The sequence below is a fragment of the Vanacampus margaritifer genome, chromosome 2 (genome assembly GCF_051991255.1).
Source record: "Vanacampus margaritifer isolate UIUO_Vmar chromosome 2, RoL_Vmar_1.0, whole genome shotgun sequence".
NCBI lineage: Eukaryota > Metazoa > Chordata > Actinopteri > Syngnathiformes > Syngnathidae > Vanacampus > Vanacampus margaritifer.
This window is the reverse complement of record NC_135433.1, coordinates 10843334-10855743: the sequence shown is the minus strand read 5'-3', so window position 1 is coordinate 10855743 and position 12410 is coordinate 10843334. Positions and strand designations below refer to the sequence as shown.

Sequence of the window (12410 nt, the reverse complement as noted above, 5' to 3'; positions counted from 1 at the left end):
ACTATTAACAGTTTTTGAATTTCATCATATAAGCAAAGAAGCTGAAATACTAACCAAAGAAAAATTCTGAAAAAGAATTAGACATCCCTGGGTGGGCTTGAACCAACAACCATTCGGTTAACAGCCGAATGCGCTGACCCATTGCGCCACAGAAACACTGCAAGTAGCGAGAGTTACAGTTTTTGCATTTCAACACACAAGCCAACAAGCTGAAATTGAAACCAAAGGAAAATTCTCAAAGCTAACACGTCCCAGGGTGGGCTCGAACCACCAACCTTTCGGTTCACAGCCGAATGCGCTGACCCATTGTGTAACAGAGACACTGCAAGTAGCACTATTAACAGTTTTTGAATTTCATCACATAAGCAAAGAAGCTGAAATTCTAACCAAAGAGAAATTCTGAAAAAAATTTACACATCCCTGGGTGGGCTCGAACCACCAACCTTTCGGTTAACAGCCAAATGCGCTGACCCATTGCGCCACAGAGACACTGCAAGTAGCACTATTGATAGTTTTTGAATTTCATCACATAAGCAAAGAAGCTGAAATTCTAACCAAAGAGAAATTCTGAAAAATAATTACACGTCCCTGGGTGGGCTCGAACCACCAACCTTTCGGTTAACAGCCGAATGCGCTGACCCATTGCGCCACAGAGACACTGCAAGTAGCGATAGTTACAGTTTTTGCATTTCAACACACAAGCCAACAAGCTGAAATTCAAACCAAAGGAAAATTCTCAAAGATAATACGTCCCAGGGTGGGTTCGAACCACCAACCTTTCGGTTAACAGCCGAATGCGCTGACCCATTGCGCCACAGAGACACTGCAAGTAGCACTATTAACAGTTTTTGAATTTCATCACATAAGCAAAGAAGCTGAAATTCTAACCAAAGAGAAATTCTGTGAAAAGTATTACACGTCCCTGGGTGGGCTCGAACCACCAACCTTTCGGTTAACAGCCAAATGCGCTGACCAATTGCGCCACAGAGACACTGCAAGTAGCACTATTGACAGTTTTTGAATTTCATCACATAAGCAAAGAAGCTGAAATTCTAACCAAAGAGAAATTCTGTGAAAAGTATTACACGTCCCTGGGTGGGCTCGAACCACCAACCTTTCGGTTAACAGCCGAATGCGCTGACCAATTGCGCCACAGAGACACTGCAAGTAGCACTATTGACAGTTTTTGAATTTCATCACATAAGCAAAGAAGCTGAAATTCTAACCAAAGAGAAATTCTGTGAAAACTATTACACGTCCCTGGGTGGGCTCGAACCACCAACCTTTCGGTTAACAGCCAAATGCGCTGACCCATTGCGCCACAGAGACACTGCAAGTAGCACTATTGATAGTTTTTGAATTTCATCACATAAGCAAAGAAGCTGAAATTCTAACCAAAGAGAAATTCTGAAAAATAATTACACGTCCCTGGGTGGGCTCGAACCACCAACCTTTCGGTTAACAGCCGAATGCGCTGACCCATTGCGCCACAGAGACACTGCAAGTAGCGATAGTTACAGTTTTTGCATTTCAACACACAAGCCAACAAGCTGAAATTCAAACCAAAGGAAAATTCTCAAAGATAATACGTCCCAGGGTGGGTTCGAACCACCAACCTTTCGGTTAACAGCCGAATGCGCTGACCCATTGCGCCACAGAGACACTGCAAGTAGCACTATTAACAGTTTTTGAATTTCATCACATAAGCAAAGAAGCTGAAATTCTAACCAAAGAGAAATTCTGTGAAAAGTATTACACGTCCCTGGGTGGGCTCGAACCACCAACCTTTCGGTTAACAGCCAAATGCGCTGACCAATTGCGCCACAGAGACACTGCAAGTAGCACTATTGACAGTTTTTGAATTTCATCACATAAGCAAAGAAGCTGAAATTCTAACCAAAGAGAAATTCTGTGAAAAGTATTACACGTCCCTGGGTGGGCTCGAACCACCAACCTTTCGGTTAACAGCCGAATGCGCTGACCAATTGCGCCACAGAGACACTGCAAGTAGCACTATTGACAGTTTTTGAATTTCATCACATAAGCAAAGAAGCTGAAATTCTAACCAAAGAGAAATTCTGTGAAAACTATTACACGTCCCTGGGTGGGCTCGAACCACCAACCTTTCGGTTAACAGCCGAATGCGCTGACCAATTGCGCCACAGAGACACTGCAAGTAGCACTATTGACAGTTTTTGAATTTCATCACATAAGCAAAGAAGCTGAAATTCTGTGAAAAGTATTACACGTCCCTGGGTGGGCTCGAACCACCAACCTTTCGGTTAACAGCCGAATGCGCTGACCAATTGCGCCACAGAGACACTGCAAGTAGCACTATTGACAGTTTTTGAATTTCATCACATAAGCAAAGAAGCTGAAATTCTGTGAAAAGTATTACACGTCCCTGGGTGGGCTCGAACCACCGACCTTTCGGTTAACAGCCGAATGCGCTGACCAATTGCGCCACAGAGACACTGCAAGTAGCACTATTAACAGTTTTTGAATTTCATCACATAAGCAAAGAAGCTGAAATTCTAACCAAAGAGAAATTCTGAAAAAGTATTACACGTCCCTGGGTGGGCTCGAACCACAAACCTTTCGGTTAACAGCCGAATGCGCTGACCCATTGCGCCACAGAGACACTGCAAGTAGCACTATTAACAGTTTTTGAATTTCAACACACAAGCCAACAAGCTGAAATTCAAACCAAAGGAAAATTCTCAAAGCTAACACGTCCCAGGGTGGGTTCGAACCACCAACCTTTCGGTTAGCAGCCGAATGCGCTGACCCATTGCGCCACAGAGACACTGCAAGTAGCACTATTGACAGTTTTTGAATTTCATCACATAAGCAAAGAAGCTGAAATTCTAACCAAAGAGAAATTCTGAAAAAAATTTACACATCCCTGGGTGGGCTCGAACCACCAACCTTTCGGTTAACAGCCGAATGCGCTGACCCATTGCGCCACAGAGACACTGCAAGTAGCACTATTGACAGTTTTTGAATTTCATCACATAAGCAAAGAAGCTGAAATTCTAACCAAAGAGAAATTCTGAAAAAGTATTACACGTCCCTGGGTGGGCTCGAACGACCAACCTTTCGGTTAACAGCCGAATGCGCTGACCCATTGCGCCACAGAGACACTGCAAGAAGTGATAGTTGCAGTTTTTGCATTTCAACACACAAGCCAACAAGCTGAAATTCAAACCAAAGGAAAATTCTCAAAGCCAACACGTCCCAGGGTGGGCTCGAACCACCAACCTTTCGTTTAACAGCCGAATGCGCTGACCCATTGCTTCACAGAGACACTGCAAGTAGCGATAGTTACAGTTTTTGCATTTCAACACACAAGCCAACAAGCTGAAATTCAAACCAAAGGAAAATTCTCAAAGCTAACACATCCCAGGGTGGGCTCGAACCACCAACCTTTCGGTTAACAGCCGAATGCGCTGACCCATTGCGCCACAGAGACACTGCAAGTAGCACTATTAACAGTTTTTGAATTTCATCACATAAGCAAAGAAGCTGAAATTCTAACCAAAGAAAAATTCTGTAAAAAAATTACACGTCCCGGGGTGGGCTCGAACCACCAACCTTTCGATTAACAGCCTATTGCGCTGACCCATTGCGCCACAGAGACACTGCAAGTAGCACTATTAACAGTTTTTGAATTTCATCACATAAGCAACGAAGCTGAAATTCTAACCAAAGAGAAATTCTGAAAAAAAATTACACGTCCCTGGGTGGGCTCGAACCACCAACCTTTCGGTTAACAGCCGAATGCGCTGACCCATTGCGCCACAGAGACACTGAAAGTAGCACTATTGACAGTTTTTGAATTTCATCACATAAGCAAAGAAGCTGAAATTCTAACCAAAGAGAAATTCTGAAAAAATATTACACGTCCCTGGGTGGGCTCGAACCACCAACCTTTCGGTTAACAGCCAAATGCGCTGACTCATTGCGCCACAGAGACACTGCAAGTAGCACTATTGACAGTTTTTGAATTTCATCACATAAGCAAAGAAGCTGAAATTCTAACCAAAGAGAAATTCTGAAAAAGTATTACACGTCCCTGGGTGGGCTCGAACCACCAACCTTTCAGTTAACAGCCGAATGCGCTGACCCATTGCGCCACAAGGACACTGCAAGTAGCAGTATTGACAGTTTTTGAATTTCATCACATAAGCAAAGAAGCTGAAATTCTAACCAAAGAGAAATTCTGAAAAAGTATTACACGTCCCTGGGTGGGCTCGAACCACCAAACTTTCGGTTAACAGCCGAATGGGCTGACCCATTGCGCCACAGAGACACTGCAAGTAGCGATAGTTACAGTTTTTGCATTTCAACACACAAGCCAACAAGCTGAAATTCAAACCAAAGGAAAATTCTCAAAGCTAACACGTCCCAGGGTGGGCTCGAACCACCAACCTTTCGTTTAACAGCCGAATGCGCTGACCCATTGCTTCACAGAGACACTGCAAGTAGCGATAGTTACAGTTTTTGCATTTCAACACACAAGCCAACAAGCTGAAATTCAAACCAAAGGAAAATTCTCAAAGCTAACACGTCCCAGGGTGGGCTCGAACCACCAACCTTTCGGTTAACAGCCAAATGCGCTGACCCATTGCGCCACATAGACAGTGCAAGTAGCACTATTGACAGTTTTTGAATTTCATCACATAAGCAAAGAAGCTGAACTTCTAACCAAAGAGAAATTCTGAAAAAAAATTACACGTCCCTGGGTGGACTCGAACCACCAACCTTTCGGTTAACAGCCGAATGCGCTGACCCATTGCGCCACAGAGACACTGGAAGTAGCACTATTGACAGTTTTTGAATTTCATCACATAAGCAAAGAAGCTGAAATTCTAACCAAAGAGAAATTCTGAAAAAGTATTACACGTCCCTGGGTGGGCTCGAACCACCAACCTTTCGGTTAACAGCCAAATGCGCTGACCCATTGCGCCACAGAGACACTGCAAGTAGCGATAGTTACAGTTTTTGCATTTCAACACACAAGCCAACAAGCTGAAATTCAAACCAAAGGAAAATTCTCAAAGCTAACACATCCCAGGGTGGGCTCGAACCACCAACCTTTCGGTTAACAGCCGAATGCGCTTACCCATTGCGCCACAGAGACACTGCAAGTAGCACTATTGACAGTTTTTGAATTTCATCACATAAGCAAAGAAGCTGAAATTCTAACCAAAGAGAAATTCTGAAAAAGTATTACACGTCCCTGGGTGGGCTCGAACCACCAACCTTTCGGTTAACAGCCGAATGCGCTGACCCATTGCGCCACAGAGACACTGCAAGCAGCGATAGTTACAGTTTTTGCATTTCAACACACAAGCCAACAAGCTGAAATTCAAACCAAAGGAAAATTCTCAAAGCTAACACATCCCAGGGTGGGCTCGAACCACCAACCTTTCGGTTAACAGCCGAATGCGCTGACCCATTGCGCCACAGAGACACTGCAAGTAGCACTATTAACAGTTTTTGAATTTCATCACATAAGCAAAGAAGCTGAAATTCTAACCAAAGAGAAATTCTGAAAAAAAATTAAACGTCCCTGGGTGGGCTCGAACCACCAACCTTTCGTTTAACAGCCGAATGCGCTGAACCATTGCGCCACAGAGACACTGCAAGTAGCACTATTGACAGTTTTTGAATTTCATCACATAAGCAAAGAAGCTGAAATTCTAACCAAAGAGAAATTCTTAAAAAAAATTACACGTCCCTGGGTGGGCTCGAACCACCAACCTTTCGGTTAACAGCCGAATGCGGTGACCCATTGCGCCACAGAGACACTGCAAGTAGCACTATTGACAGTTTTTGAATTTCATCACATAAGCAAAGAAGCTGAAATTCTAAAAAAGTAATTACACGTCCCTGGGTGGGCTCGAACCACCAACCTTTCGGTTAACAGCCGAATGCGCTGACCGATTGCGCCACAGAGACACTGCAAGTAGCGATAGTTACAGTTTTTGCATTTCAACACACAAGCCAACAAGCTGAAATTCAAACCAAAGGAAAATTCTCAAAGCTAACACATCCCAGGGTGGGCTCGAACCACCAACCTTTCGGTTAACAGCCGAATGCGCTGACCCATTGCGCCACAAAGACACTGCAAGTAGCACTATTGACAGTTTTTGAATTTCATCACATAAGCAAAGAAGCTGAAATTCTAACCAAAGAGAAATTCTGAAAAAAAACTACACGTCCCTGGGTGGGCTCGAACCACCAACCTTTCGGTTAACAGCCGAATGCGCTGACCCATTGCGCCACAGAGACACTGCAAGTAGCACTATTGACAGTTTTTGAATTTCATCACATAAGCAAAGAAGCTGAAATTCTAACCAAAGAGAAATTATGAAAAAAAATTACACGTCCCTGGGTGGGCTCGAACCACCAACCTTTCGGTTAACAGCCGAATGCGCTGACCCATTGCTCCACAGAGACACTGCAAGTAGCACTATTGACAGTTTTTGAATTTCATCACATAAGCAAAGAAGCTGAAATTCTAACCAAAGAGAAATTCTGAAAAAGTATTACACGTCCCTGGGTGGGCTCGAACCACCAACCTTTCGGTTAACAGACGAATGCGCTGACCCATTGCGCCACAGAGACACTGCAAGTAGCACTATTGACAGTTTTTGAATTTCATCACATAAGCAAAGAAGCTGAAATTCTAACCAAAGAGAAATTCTTAAAAAAAATTAAACGTCCCTGGGTGGGCTCGAACCACCAACCTTTCGGTTAACAGCCGAATGCGCTGACCCATTGCGCCACAGAGACACTGCAAGTAGTACTATTGACAGTTTTTGAATTTCATCACATAAGCAAAGAAGCTGAAATTCTAACCAAAGAGAAATTCTGAAAAAGTATTACACGTCCCTGGGTGGGCTCGAACCACCAACCTTTCGGTTAACAGCCGAATGCGGTGACCCATTGCGCCACAGAGACACTGCAAGTAGCACTATTGACAGTTTTTGAATTTCATCACATAAGCAAAGAAGCTGAAATTCTAAAAAAGTAATTACACGTCCCTGGGTGGGCTCGAACCACCAACCTTTCGGTTAACAGCCGAATGCGCTGACCGATTGCGCCACAGAGACACTGCAAGTAGCGATAGTTACAGTTTTTGCATTTCAACACACAAGCCAACAAGCTGAAATTCAAACCAAAGGAAAATTCTCAAAGCTAACACATCCCAGGGTGGGCTCGAACCACCAACCTTTCGGTTAACAGCCGAATGCGCTGACCCATTGCGCCACAAAGACACTGCAAGTAGCTTTATTGACAGTTTTTGAATTTCATCACATAAGCAAAGAAGCTGAAATTCTAACCAAAGAGAAATTCTGAAAAAAAACTACACGTCCCTGGGTGGGCTCGAACCACCAACCTTTCGGTTAACAGCCGAATGCGCTGACCCATTTCGCCACAGAGACACTGCAAGTAGCACTATTGACAGTTTTTGAATTTCATCACATAAGCAAAGAAGCTGAAATTCTAACCAAAGAGAAATTATGAAAAAAAATTACACGTCCCTGGGTGGGCTCGAACCACCAACCTTTCGGTTAACAGCCGAATGCGCTGACCCATTGCTCCACAGAGACACTGCAAGTAGCACTATTGACAGTTTTTGAATTTCATCACATAAGCAAAGAAGCTGAAATTCTAACCAAAGAGAAATTCTGAAAAAGTATTACACGTCCCTGGGTGGGCTCGAACCACCAACCTTTCGGTTAACAGACGAATGCGCTGACCCATTGCGCCACAGAGACACTGCAAGTAGCACTATTGACAGTTTTTGAATTTCATCACATAAGCAAAGAAGCTGAAATTCTAACCAAAGAGAAATTCTTAAAAAAAATTAAACGTCCCTGGGTGGGCTCGAACCACCAACCTTTCGGTTAACAGCCGAATGCGCTGACCCATTGCGCCACAGAGACACTGCAAGTAGCACTATTAACAGTTTTTGAATTTCATCACATAAGCAAAGAAGCTGAAATTCTAAAAAAGTAATTACACGTCCCTGGGTGGGCTCGAACCACCAACCTTTCGGTTAACAGCCGAATGCGCTGACCGATTGCGCCACAGAGACACTGCAAGTAGCGATAGTTACAGTTTTTGCATTTCAACACACAAGCCAACAAGCTGAAATTCAAACCAAAGGAAAATTCTCAAAGCTAACACATCCCAGGGTGGGCTCGAACCACCAACCTTTCGGTTAACAGCCGAATGCGCTGACCCATTGCGCCACAAAGACACTGCAAGTAGCTTTATTGACAGTTTTTGAATTTCATCACATAAGCAAAGAAGCTGAAATTCTAACCAAAGAGAAATTCTGAAAAAAAACTACACGTCCCTGGGTGGGCTCGAACCACCAACCTTTCGGTTAACAGCCGAATGCGCTGACCCATTTCGCCACAGAGACACTGCAAGTAGCACTATTGACAGTTTTTGAATTTCATCACATAAGCAAAGAAGCTGAAATTCTAACCAAAGAGAAATTATGAAAAAAAATTACACGTCCCTGGGTGGGCTCGAACCACCAACCTTTCGGTTAACAGCCGAATGCGCTGACCCATTGCTCCACAGAGACACTGCAAGTAGCACTATTGACAGTTTTTGAATTTCATCACATAAGCAAAGAAGCTGAAATTCTAACCAAAGAGAAATTCTGAAAAAGTATTACACGTCCCTGGGTGGGCTCGAACCACCAACCTTTCGGTTAACAGACGAATGCGCTGACCCATTGCGCCACAGAGACACTGCAAGTAGCACTATTGACAGTTTTTGAATTTCATCACATAAGCAAAGAAGCTGAAATTCTAACCAAAGAGAAATTCTTAAAAAAAATTAAACGTCCCTGGGTGGGCTCGAACCACCAACCTTTCGGTTAACAGCCGAATGCGCTGACCCATTGCGCCACAGAGACACTGCAAGTAGCACTATTAACAGTTTTTGAATTTCATCACATAAGCAAAGAAGCTGAAATTCTAACCAAAGAGAAATTCTGAAAAAGTATTACACGTCCCTGGGTGGGCTCGAACCACCAACCTTTCGGTTAACAGCCGAATGCGGTGACCCATTGCGCCACAGAGACACTGCAAGTAGCACTATTGACAGTTTTTGAATTTCATCACATAAGCAAAGAAGCTGAAATTCTAAAAAAGTAATTACACGTCCCTGGGTGGGCTCGAACCACCAACCTTTCGGTTAACAGCCGAATGCGCTGACCGATTGCGCCACAGAGACACTGCAAGTAGCGATAGTTACAGTTTTTGCATTTCAACACACAAGCCAACAAGCTGAAATTCAAACCAAAGGAAAATTCTCAAAGCTAACACATCCCAGGGTGGGCTCGAACCACCAACCTTTCGGTTAACAGCCGAATGCGCTGACCCATTGCGCCACAAAGACACTGCAAGTAGCTTTATTGACAGTTTTTGAATTTCATCACATAAGCAAAGAAGCTGAAATTCTAACCAAAGAGAAATTCTGAAAAAAAACTACACGTCCCTGGGTGGGCTCGAACCACCAACCTTTCGGTTAACAGCCGAATGCGCTGACCCATTTCGCCACAGAGACACTGCAAGTAGCACTATTGACAGTTTTTGAATTTCATCACATAAGCAAAGAAGCTGAAATTCTAACCAAAGAGAAATTATGAAAAAAAATTACACGTCCCTGGGTGGGCTCGAACCACCAACCTTTCGGTTAACAGCCGAATGCGCTGACCCATTGCTCCACAGAGACACTGCAAGTAGCACTATTGACAGTTTTTGAATTTCATCACATAAGCAAAGAAGCTGAAATTCTAACCAAAGAGAAATTCTGAAAAAGTATTACACGTCCCTGGGTGGGCTCGAACCACCAACCTTTCGGTTAACAGACGAATGCGCTGACCCATTGCGCCACAGAGACACTGCAAGTAGCACTATTGACAGTTTTTGAATTTCATCACATAAGCAAAGAAGCTGAAATTCTAACCAAAGAGAAATTCTTAAAAAAAATTAAACGTCCCTGGGTGGGCTCGAACCACCAACCTTTCGGTTAACAGCCGAATGCGCTGACCCATTGCGCCACAGAGACACTGCAAGTAGCACTATTAACAGTTTTTGAATTTCATCACATAAGCAAAGAAGCTGAAATTCTAAAAAAGTAATTACACGTCCCTGGGTGGGCTCGAACCACCAACCTTTCGGTTAACAGCCGAATGCGCTGACCGATTGCGCCACAGAGACACTGCAAGTAGCGATAGTTACAGTTTTTGCATTTCAACACACAAGCCAACAAGCTGAAATTCAAACCAAAGGAAAATTCTCAAAGCTAACACATCCCAGGGTGGGCTCGAACCACCAACCTTTCGGTTAACAGCCGAATGCGCTGACCCATTGCGCCACAAAGACACTGCAAGTAGCTTTATTGACAGTTTTTGAATTTCATCACATAAGCAAAGAAGCTGAAATTCTAACCAAAGAGAAATTCTGAAAAAAAACTACACGTCCCTGGGTGGGCTCGATCCACCAACCTTTTGGGTAACAGCCGAATGCGCTGACCCATTTCGCCACAGAGACACTGCAAGTAGCACTATTGACAGTTTTTGAATTTCATCACATAAGCAAAGAAGCTGAAATTCTAACCAAAGAGAAATTATGAAAAAAAATTACACGTCCCTGGGTGGGCTCGAACCACCAACCTTTCGGTTAACAGCCGAATGCGCTGACCCATTGCTCCACAGAGACACTGCAAGTAGCACTATTGACAGTTTTTGAATTTCATCACATAAGCAAAGAAGCTGAAATTCTAACCAAAGAGAAATTCTGAAAAAGTATTACACGTCCCTGGGTGGGCTCGAACCACCAACCTTTCGGTTAACAGACGAATGCGCTGACCCATTGCGCCACAGAGACACTGCAAGTAGCACTATTGACAGTTTTTGAATTTCATCACATAAGCAAAGAAGCTGAAATTCTAACCAAAGAGAAATTCTTAAAAAAAATTAAACGTCCCTGGGTGGGCTCGAACCACCAACCTTTCGGTTAACAGCCGAATGCGCTGACCCATTGCGCCACAGAGACACTGCAAGTAGCACTATTAACAGTTTTTGAATTTCATCACATAAGCAAAGAAGCTGAAATTCTAAAAAAGTAATTACACGTCCCTGGGTGGGCTCGAACCACCAACCTTTCGGTTAACAGCCGAATGCGCTGACCGATTGCGCCACAGAGACACTGCAAGTAGCGATAGTTACAGTTTTTGCATTTCAACACACAAGCCAACAAGCTGAAATTCAAACCAAAGGAAAATTCTCAAAGCTAACACATCCCAGGGTTGGCTCGAACCACCAACCTTTCGGTTAACAGCCGAATGCGCTGACCCATTGCGCCACAAAGACACTGCAAGTAGCTTTATTGACAGTTTTTGAATTTCATCACATAAGCAAAGAAGCTGAAATTCTAACCAAAGAGAAATTCTGAAAAAAAACTACACGTCCCTGGGTGGGCTCGAACCACCAACCTTTCGGTTAACAGCCGAATGCGCTGACCCATTTCGCCACAGAGACACTGCAAGTAGCACTATTGACAGTTTTTGAATTTCATCACATAAGCAAAGAAGCTGAAATTCTAACCAAAGAGAAATTATGAAAAAAAATTACACGTCCCTGGGTGGGCTCGAACCACCAACCTTTCGGTTAACAGCCGAATGCGCTGACCCATTGCTCCACAGAGACACTGCAAGTAGCACTATTGACAGTTTTTGAATTTCATCACATAAGCAAAGAAGCTGAAATTCTAACCAAAGAGAAATTCTGAAAAAGTATTACACGTCCCTGGGTGGGCTCGAACCACCAACCTTTCGGTTAACAGACGAATGCGCTGACCCATTGCGCCACAGAGACACTGCAAGTAGCACTATTGACAGTTTTTGAATTTCATCACATAAGCAAAGAAGCTGAAATTCTAACCAAAGAGAAATTCTTAAAAAAAATTAAACGTCCCTGGGTGGGCTCGAACCACCAACCTTTCGGTTAACAGCCGAATGCGCTGACCCATTGCGCCACAGAGACACTGCAAGTAGCACTATTAACAGTTTTTGAATTTCATCACATAAGCAAAGAAGCTGAAATTCTAACCAAAGAGAAATTCTGAAACAGAACACAAAACAATACAATCATTGTTTAACTTCATACCTGAAAGCTCAGCTTTAACAGGATAGACTTTGTATGTATCCGCTTCAATTTGCAGACTGCTATTTCTAGAAATAAAAACAAACAATGTACACACAATCATGTGTATTTAATCTGGAAAAACAAGGCAAAGTGCTGTGAGATAATTTTATATTTTAGTTTTATTAATTTTCACATTTCTGTGCTATCCATTATCATATTGCGCAAC

The 12410-nt window shown here is 43.4% G+C and overlaps 68 non-coding genes across 68 annotated transcripts; all 68 read right to left on the bottom strand.

Moving 5' to 3' along the window:
- Positions 1–82: 82 nt before the first annotated feature.
- Positions 83–156, bottom strand: trnan-guu (transfer RNA asparagine (anticodon GUU)). The gene has a single exon. It is a non-coding gene; the product is annotated as a tRNA-Asn (tRNA).
- A 259-nt stretch (positions 157–415) lies between these two features.
- Positions 416–489, bottom strand: trnan-guu (transfer RNA asparagine (anticodon GUU)). The gene has a single exon. It is a non-coding gene; the product is annotated as a tRNA-Asn (tRNA).
- A 94-nt stretch (positions 490–583) lies between these two features.
- trnan-guu (transfer RNA asparagine (anticodon GUU)) lies at positions 584–657 on the bottom strand. Its single transcript has one exon. It is a non-coding gene; the product is annotated as a tRNA-Asn (tRNA).
- A 91-nt stretch (positions 658–748) lies between these two features.
- On the bottom strand, positions 749–822 carry trnan-guu (transfer RNA asparagine (anticodon GUU)). Its single transcript has one exon. It is a non-coding gene; the product is annotated as a tRNA-Asn (tRNA).
- A 95-nt stretch (positions 823–917) lies between these two features.
- On the bottom strand, positions 918–991 carry trnan-guu (transfer RNA asparagine (anticodon GUU)). The gene has a single exon. It is a non-coding gene; the product is annotated as a tRNA-Asn (tRNA).
- A 95-nt stretch (positions 992–1086) lies between these two features.
- trnan-guu (transfer RNA asparagine (anticodon GUU)) lies at positions 1087–1160 on the bottom strand. The gene has a single exon. It is a non-coding gene; the product is annotated as a tRNA-Asn (tRNA).
- Positions 1161–1255: 95 nt separating this feature from the next.
- trnan-guu (transfer RNA asparagine (anticodon GUU)) lies at positions 1256–1329 on the bottom strand. The gene has a single exon. It is a non-coding gene; the product is annotated as a tRNA-Asn (tRNA).
- A 94-nt stretch (positions 1330–1423) lies between these two features.
- trnan-guu (transfer RNA asparagine (anticodon GUU)) lies at positions 1424–1497 on the bottom strand. The gene has a single exon. It is a non-coding gene; the product is annotated as a tRNA-Asn (tRNA).
- Positions 1498–1588: 91 nt separating this feature from the next.
- On the bottom strand, positions 1589–1662 carry trnan-guu (transfer RNA asparagine (anticodon GUU)). The gene has a single exon. It is a non-coding gene; the product is annotated as a tRNA-Asn (tRNA).
- A 95-nt stretch (positions 1663–1757) lies between these two features.
- On the bottom strand, positions 1758–1831 carry trnan-guu (transfer RNA asparagine (anticodon GUU)). The gene has a single exon. It is a non-coding gene; the product is annotated as a tRNA-Asn (tRNA).
- Positions 1832–1926: 95 nt separating this feature from the next.
- trnan-guu (transfer RNA asparagine (anticodon GUU)) lies at positions 1927–2000 on the bottom strand. Its single transcript has one exon. It is a non-coding gene; the product is annotated as a tRNA-Asn (tRNA).
- Positions 2001–2095: 95 nt separating this feature from the next.
- trnan-guu (transfer RNA asparagine (anticodon GUU)) lies at positions 2096–2169 on the bottom strand. The gene has a single exon. It is a non-coding gene; the product is annotated as a tRNA-Asn (tRNA).
- A 78-nt stretch (positions 2170–2247) lies between these two features.
- Positions 2248–2321, bottom strand: trnan-guu (transfer RNA asparagine (anticodon GUU)). The gene has a single exon. It is a non-coding gene; the product is annotated as a tRNA-Asn (tRNA).
- A 78-nt stretch (positions 2322–2399) lies between these two features.
- Positions 2400–2473, bottom strand: trnan-guu (transfer RNA asparagine (anticodon GUU)). The gene has a single exon. It is a non-coding gene; the product is annotated as a tRNA-Asn (tRNA).
- A 94-nt stretch (positions 2474–2567) lies between these two features.
- On the bottom strand, positions 2568–2641 carry trnan-guu (transfer RNA asparagine (anticodon GUU)). The gene has a single exon. It is a non-coding gene; the product is annotated as a tRNA-Asn (tRNA).
- A 91-nt stretch (positions 2642–2732) lies between these two features.
- On the bottom strand, positions 2733–2806 carry trnas-gcu (transfer RNA serine (anticodon GCU)). Its single transcript has one exon. It is a non-coding gene; the product is annotated as a tRNA-Ser (tRNA).
- Positions 2807–2900: 94 nt separating this feature from the next.
- On the bottom strand, positions 2901–2974 carry trnan-guu (transfer RNA asparagine (anticodon GUU)). Its single transcript has one exon. It is a non-coding gene; the product is annotated as a tRNA-Asn (tRNA).
- A 94-nt stretch (positions 2975–3068) lies between these two features.
- On the bottom strand, positions 3069–3142 carry trnan-guu (transfer RNA asparagine (anticodon GUU)). Its single transcript has one exon. It is a non-coding gene; the product is annotated as a tRNA-Asn (tRNA).
- Positions 3143–3398: 256 nt separating this feature from the next.
- trnan-guu (transfer RNA asparagine (anticodon GUU)) lies at positions 3399–3472 on the bottom strand. Its single transcript has one exon. It is a non-coding gene; the product is annotated as a tRNA-Asn (tRNA).
- A 262-nt stretch (positions 3473–3734) lies between these two features.
- Positions 3735–3808, bottom strand: trnan-guu (transfer RNA asparagine (anticodon GUU)). The gene has a single exon. It is a non-coding gene; the product is annotated as a tRNA-Asn (tRNA).
- A 94-nt stretch (positions 3809–3902) lies between these two features.
- Positions 3903–3976, bottom strand: trnan-guu (transfer RNA asparagine (anticodon GUU)). Its single transcript has one exon. It is a non-coding gene; the product is annotated as a tRNA-Asn (tRNA).
- A 94-nt stretch (positions 3977–4070) lies between these two features.
- trnan-guu (transfer RNA asparagine (anticodon GUU)) lies at positions 4071–4144 on the bottom strand. The gene has a single exon. It is a non-coding gene; the product is annotated as a tRNA-Asn (tRNA).
- A 94-nt stretch (positions 4145–4238) lies between these two features.
- trnan-guu (transfer RNA asparagine (anticodon GUU)) lies at positions 4239–4312 on the bottom strand. The gene has a single exon. It is a non-coding gene; the product is annotated as a tRNA-Asn (tRNA).
- A 256-nt stretch (positions 4313–4568) lies between these two features.
- Positions 4569–4642, bottom strand: trnan-guu (transfer RNA asparagine (anticodon GUU)). The gene has a single exon. It is a non-coding gene; the product is annotated as a tRNA-Asn (tRNA).
- A 94-nt stretch (positions 4643–4736) lies between these two features.
- On the bottom strand, positions 4737–4810 carry trnan-guu (transfer RNA asparagine (anticodon GUU)). The gene has a single exon. It is a non-coding gene; the product is annotated as a tRNA-Asn (tRNA).
- A 94-nt stretch (positions 4811–4904) lies between these two features.
- On the bottom strand, positions 4905–4978 carry trnan-guu (transfer RNA asparagine (anticodon GUU)). Its single transcript has one exon. It is a non-coding gene; the product is annotated as a tRNA-Asn (tRNA).
- Positions 4979–5069: 91 nt separating this feature from the next.
- Positions 5070–5143, bottom strand: trnan-guu (transfer RNA asparagine (anticodon GUU)). The gene has a single exon. It is a non-coding gene; the product is annotated as a tRNA-Asn (tRNA).
- A 94-nt stretch (positions 5144–5237) lies between these two features.
- Positions 5238–5311, bottom strand: trnan-guu (transfer RNA asparagine (anticodon GUU)). Its single transcript has one exon. It is a non-coding gene; the product is annotated as a tRNA-Asn (tRNA).
- A 91-nt stretch (positions 5312–5402) lies between these two features.
- trnan-guu (transfer RNA asparagine (anticodon GUU)) lies at positions 5403–5476 on the bottom strand. Its single transcript has one exon. It is a non-coding gene; the product is annotated as a tRNA-Asn (tRNA).
- A 94-nt stretch (positions 5477–5570) lies between these two features.
- Positions 5571–5644, bottom strand: trnan-guu (transfer RNA asparagine (anticodon GUU)). Its single transcript has one exon. It is a non-coding gene; the product is annotated as a tRNA-Asn (tRNA).
- A 94-nt stretch (positions 5645–5738) lies between these two features.
- trnan-guu (transfer RNA asparagine (anticodon GUU)) lies at positions 5739–5812 on the bottom strand. Its single transcript has one exon. It is a non-coding gene; the product is annotated as a tRNA-Asn (tRNA).
- Positions 5813–5890: 78 nt separating this feature from the next.
- Positions 5891–5964, bottom strand: trnan-guu (transfer RNA asparagine (anticodon GUU)). The gene has a single exon. It is a non-coding gene; the product is annotated as a tRNA-Asn (tRNA).
- A 91-nt stretch (positions 5965–6055) lies between these two features.
- trnan-guu (transfer RNA asparagine (anticodon GUU)) lies at positions 6056–6129 on the bottom strand. Its single transcript has one exon. It is a non-coding gene; the product is annotated as a tRNA-Asn (tRNA).
- A 94-nt stretch (positions 6130–6223) lies between these two features.
- trnan-guu (transfer RNA asparagine (anticodon GUU)) lies at positions 6224–6297 on the bottom strand. The gene has a single exon. It is a non-coding gene; the product is annotated as a tRNA-Asn (tRNA).
- Positions 6298–6391: 94 nt separating this feature from the next.
- Positions 6392–6465, bottom strand: trnan-guu (transfer RNA asparagine (anticodon GUU)). The gene has a single exon. It is a non-coding gene; the product is annotated as a tRNA-Asn (tRNA).
- A 94-nt stretch (positions 6466–6559) lies between these two features.
- trnan-guu (transfer RNA asparagine (anticodon GUU)) lies at positions 6560–6633 on the bottom strand. Its single transcript has one exon. It is a non-coding gene; the product is annotated as a tRNA-Asn (tRNA).
- A 94-nt stretch (positions 6634–6727) lies between these two features.
- Positions 6728–6801, bottom strand: trnan-guu (transfer RNA asparagine (anticodon GUU)). The gene has a single exon. It is a non-coding gene; the product is annotated as a tRNA-Asn (tRNA).
- A 94-nt stretch (positions 6802–6895) lies between these two features.
- Positions 6896–6969, bottom strand: trnan-guu (transfer RNA asparagine (anticodon GUU)). Its single transcript has one exon. It is a non-coding gene; the product is annotated as a tRNA-Asn (tRNA).
- A 78-nt stretch (positions 6970–7047) lies between these two features.
- trnan-guu (transfer RNA asparagine (anticodon GUU)) lies at positions 7048–7121 on the bottom strand. The gene has a single exon. It is a non-coding gene; the product is annotated as a tRNA-Asn (tRNA).
- Positions 7122–7212: 91 nt separating this feature from the next.
- trnan-guu (transfer RNA asparagine (anticodon GUU)) lies at positions 7213–7286 on the bottom strand. Its single transcript has one exon. It is a non-coding gene; the product is annotated as a tRNA-Asn (tRNA).
- Positions 7287–7380: 94 nt separating this feature from the next.
- trnan-guu (transfer RNA asparagine (anticodon GUU)) lies at positions 7381–7454 on the bottom strand. Its single transcript has one exon. It is a non-coding gene; the product is annotated as a tRNA-Asn (tRNA).
- Positions 7455–7548: 94 nt separating this feature from the next.
- Positions 7549–7622, bottom strand: trnan-guu (transfer RNA asparagine (anticodon GUU)). Its single transcript has one exon. It is a non-coding gene; the product is annotated as a tRNA-Asn (tRNA).
- Positions 7623–7716: 94 nt separating this feature from the next.
- On the bottom strand, positions 7717–7790 carry trnan-guu (transfer RNA asparagine (anticodon GUU)). The gene has a single exon. It is a non-coding gene; the product is annotated as a tRNA-Asn (tRNA).
- Positions 7791–7884: 94 nt separating this feature from the next.
- Positions 7885–7958, bottom strand: trnan-guu (transfer RNA asparagine (anticodon GUU)). The gene has a single exon. It is a non-coding gene; the product is annotated as a tRNA-Asn (tRNA).
- Positions 7959–8036: 78 nt separating this feature from the next.
- On the bottom strand, positions 8037–8110 carry trnan-guu (transfer RNA asparagine (anticodon GUU)). Its single transcript has one exon. It is a non-coding gene; the product is annotated as a tRNA-Asn (tRNA).
- Positions 8111–8201: 91 nt separating this feature from the next.
- trnan-guu (transfer RNA asparagine (anticodon GUU)) lies at positions 8202–8275 on the bottom strand. The gene has a single exon. It is a non-coding gene; the product is annotated as a tRNA-Asn (tRNA).
- A 94-nt stretch (positions 8276–8369) lies between these two features.
- On the bottom strand, positions 8370–8443 carry trnan-guu (transfer RNA asparagine (anticodon GUU)). The gene has a single exon. It is a non-coding gene; the product is annotated as a tRNA-Asn (tRNA).
- A 94-nt stretch (positions 8444–8537) lies between these two features.
- trnan-guu (transfer RNA asparagine (anticodon GUU)) lies at positions 8538–8611 on the bottom strand. The gene has a single exon. It is a non-coding gene; the product is annotated as a tRNA-Asn (tRNA).
- Positions 8612–8705: 94 nt separating this feature from the next.
- Positions 8706–8779, bottom strand: trnan-guu (transfer RNA asparagine (anticodon GUU)). Its single transcript has one exon. It is a non-coding gene; the product is annotated as a tRNA-Asn (tRNA).
- Positions 8780–8873: 94 nt separating this feature from the next.
- trnan-guu (transfer RNA asparagine (anticodon GUU)) lies at positions 8874–8947 on the bottom strand. Its single transcript has one exon. It is a non-coding gene; the product is annotated as a tRNA-Asn (tRNA).
- Positions 8948–9041: 94 nt separating this feature from the next.
- Positions 9042–9115, bottom strand: trnan-guu (transfer RNA asparagine (anticodon GUU)). Its single transcript has one exon. It is a non-coding gene; the product is annotated as a tRNA-Asn (tRNA).
- A 78-nt stretch (positions 9116–9193) lies between these two features.
- trnan-guu (transfer RNA asparagine (anticodon GUU)) lies at positions 9194–9267 on the bottom strand. The gene has a single exon. It is a non-coding gene; the product is annotated as a tRNA-Asn (tRNA).
- A 91-nt stretch (positions 9268–9358) lies between these two features.
- Positions 9359–9432, bottom strand: trnan-guu (transfer RNA asparagine (anticodon GUU)). Its single transcript has one exon. It is a non-coding gene; the product is annotated as a tRNA-Asn (tRNA).
- Positions 9433–9526: 94 nt separating this feature from the next.
- On the bottom strand, positions 9527–9600 carry trnan-guu (transfer RNA asparagine (anticodon GUU)). The gene has a single exon. It is a non-coding gene; the product is annotated as a tRNA-Asn (tRNA).
- A 94-nt stretch (positions 9601–9694) lies between these two features.
- Positions 9695–9768, bottom strand: trnan-guu (transfer RNA asparagine (anticodon GUU)). The gene has a single exon. It is a non-coding gene; the product is annotated as a tRNA-Asn (tRNA).
- A 94-nt stretch (positions 9769–9862) lies between these two features.
- On the bottom strand, positions 9863–9936 carry trnan-guu (transfer RNA asparagine (anticodon GUU)). Its single transcript has one exon. It is a non-coding gene; the product is annotated as a tRNA-Asn (tRNA).
- A 94-nt stretch (positions 9937–10030) lies between these two features.
- Positions 10031–10104, bottom strand: trnan-guu (transfer RNA asparagine (anticodon GUU)). Its single transcript has one exon. It is a non-coding gene; the product is annotated as a tRNA-Asn (tRNA).
- Positions 10105–10182: 78 nt separating this feature from the next.
- On the bottom strand, positions 10183–10256 carry trnan-guu (transfer RNA asparagine (anticodon GUU)). The gene has a single exon. It is a non-coding gene; the product is annotated as a tRNA-Asn (tRNA).
- A 91-nt stretch (positions 10257–10347) lies between these two features.
- trnan-guu (transfer RNA asparagine (anticodon GUU)) lies at positions 10348–10421 on the bottom strand. Its single transcript has one exon. It is a non-coding gene; the product is annotated as a tRNA-Asn (tRNA).
- A 262-nt stretch (positions 10422–10683) lies between these two features.
- trnan-guu (transfer RNA asparagine (anticodon GUU)) lies at positions 10684–10757 on the bottom strand. The gene has a single exon. It is a non-coding gene; the product is annotated as a tRNA-Asn (tRNA).
- A 94-nt stretch (positions 10758–10851) lies between these two features.
- trnan-guu (transfer RNA asparagine (anticodon GUU)) lies at positions 10852–10925 on the bottom strand. The gene has a single exon. It is a non-coding gene; the product is annotated as a tRNA-Asn (tRNA).
- A 94-nt stretch (positions 10926–11019) lies between these two features.
- Positions 11020–11093, bottom strand: trnan-guu (transfer RNA asparagine (anticodon GUU)). The gene has a single exon. It is a non-coding gene; the product is annotated as a tRNA-Asn (tRNA).
- A 78-nt stretch (positions 11094–11171) lies between these two features.
- On the bottom strand, positions 11172–11245 carry trnan-guu (transfer RNA asparagine (anticodon GUU)). Its single transcript has one exon. It is a non-coding gene; the product is annotated as a tRNA-Asn (tRNA).
- Positions 11246–11336: 91 nt separating this feature from the next.
- Positions 11337–11410, bottom strand: trnan-guu (transfer RNA asparagine (anticodon GUU)). Its single transcript has one exon. It is a non-coding gene; the product is annotated as a tRNA-Asn (tRNA).
- A 94-nt stretch (positions 11411–11504) lies between these two features.
- Positions 11505–11578, bottom strand: trnan-guu (transfer RNA asparagine (anticodon GUU)). The gene has a single exon. It is a non-coding gene; the product is annotated as a tRNA-Asn (tRNA).
- Positions 11579–11672: 94 nt separating this feature from the next.
- trnan-guu (transfer RNA asparagine (anticodon GUU)) lies at positions 11673–11746 on the bottom strand. Its single transcript has one exon. It is a non-coding gene; the product is annotated as a tRNA-Asn (tRNA).
- A 94-nt stretch (positions 11747–11840) lies between these two features.
- On the bottom strand, positions 11841–11914 carry trnan-guu (transfer RNA asparagine (anticodon GUU)). Its single transcript has one exon. It is a non-coding gene; the product is annotated as a tRNA-Asn (tRNA).
- A 94-nt stretch (positions 11915–12008) lies between these two features.
- Positions 12009–12082, bottom strand: trnan-guu (transfer RNA asparagine (anticodon GUU)). Its single transcript has one exon. It is a non-coding gene; the product is annotated as a tRNA-Asn (tRNA).
- Positions 12083–12410: the final 328 nt, after the last annotated feature.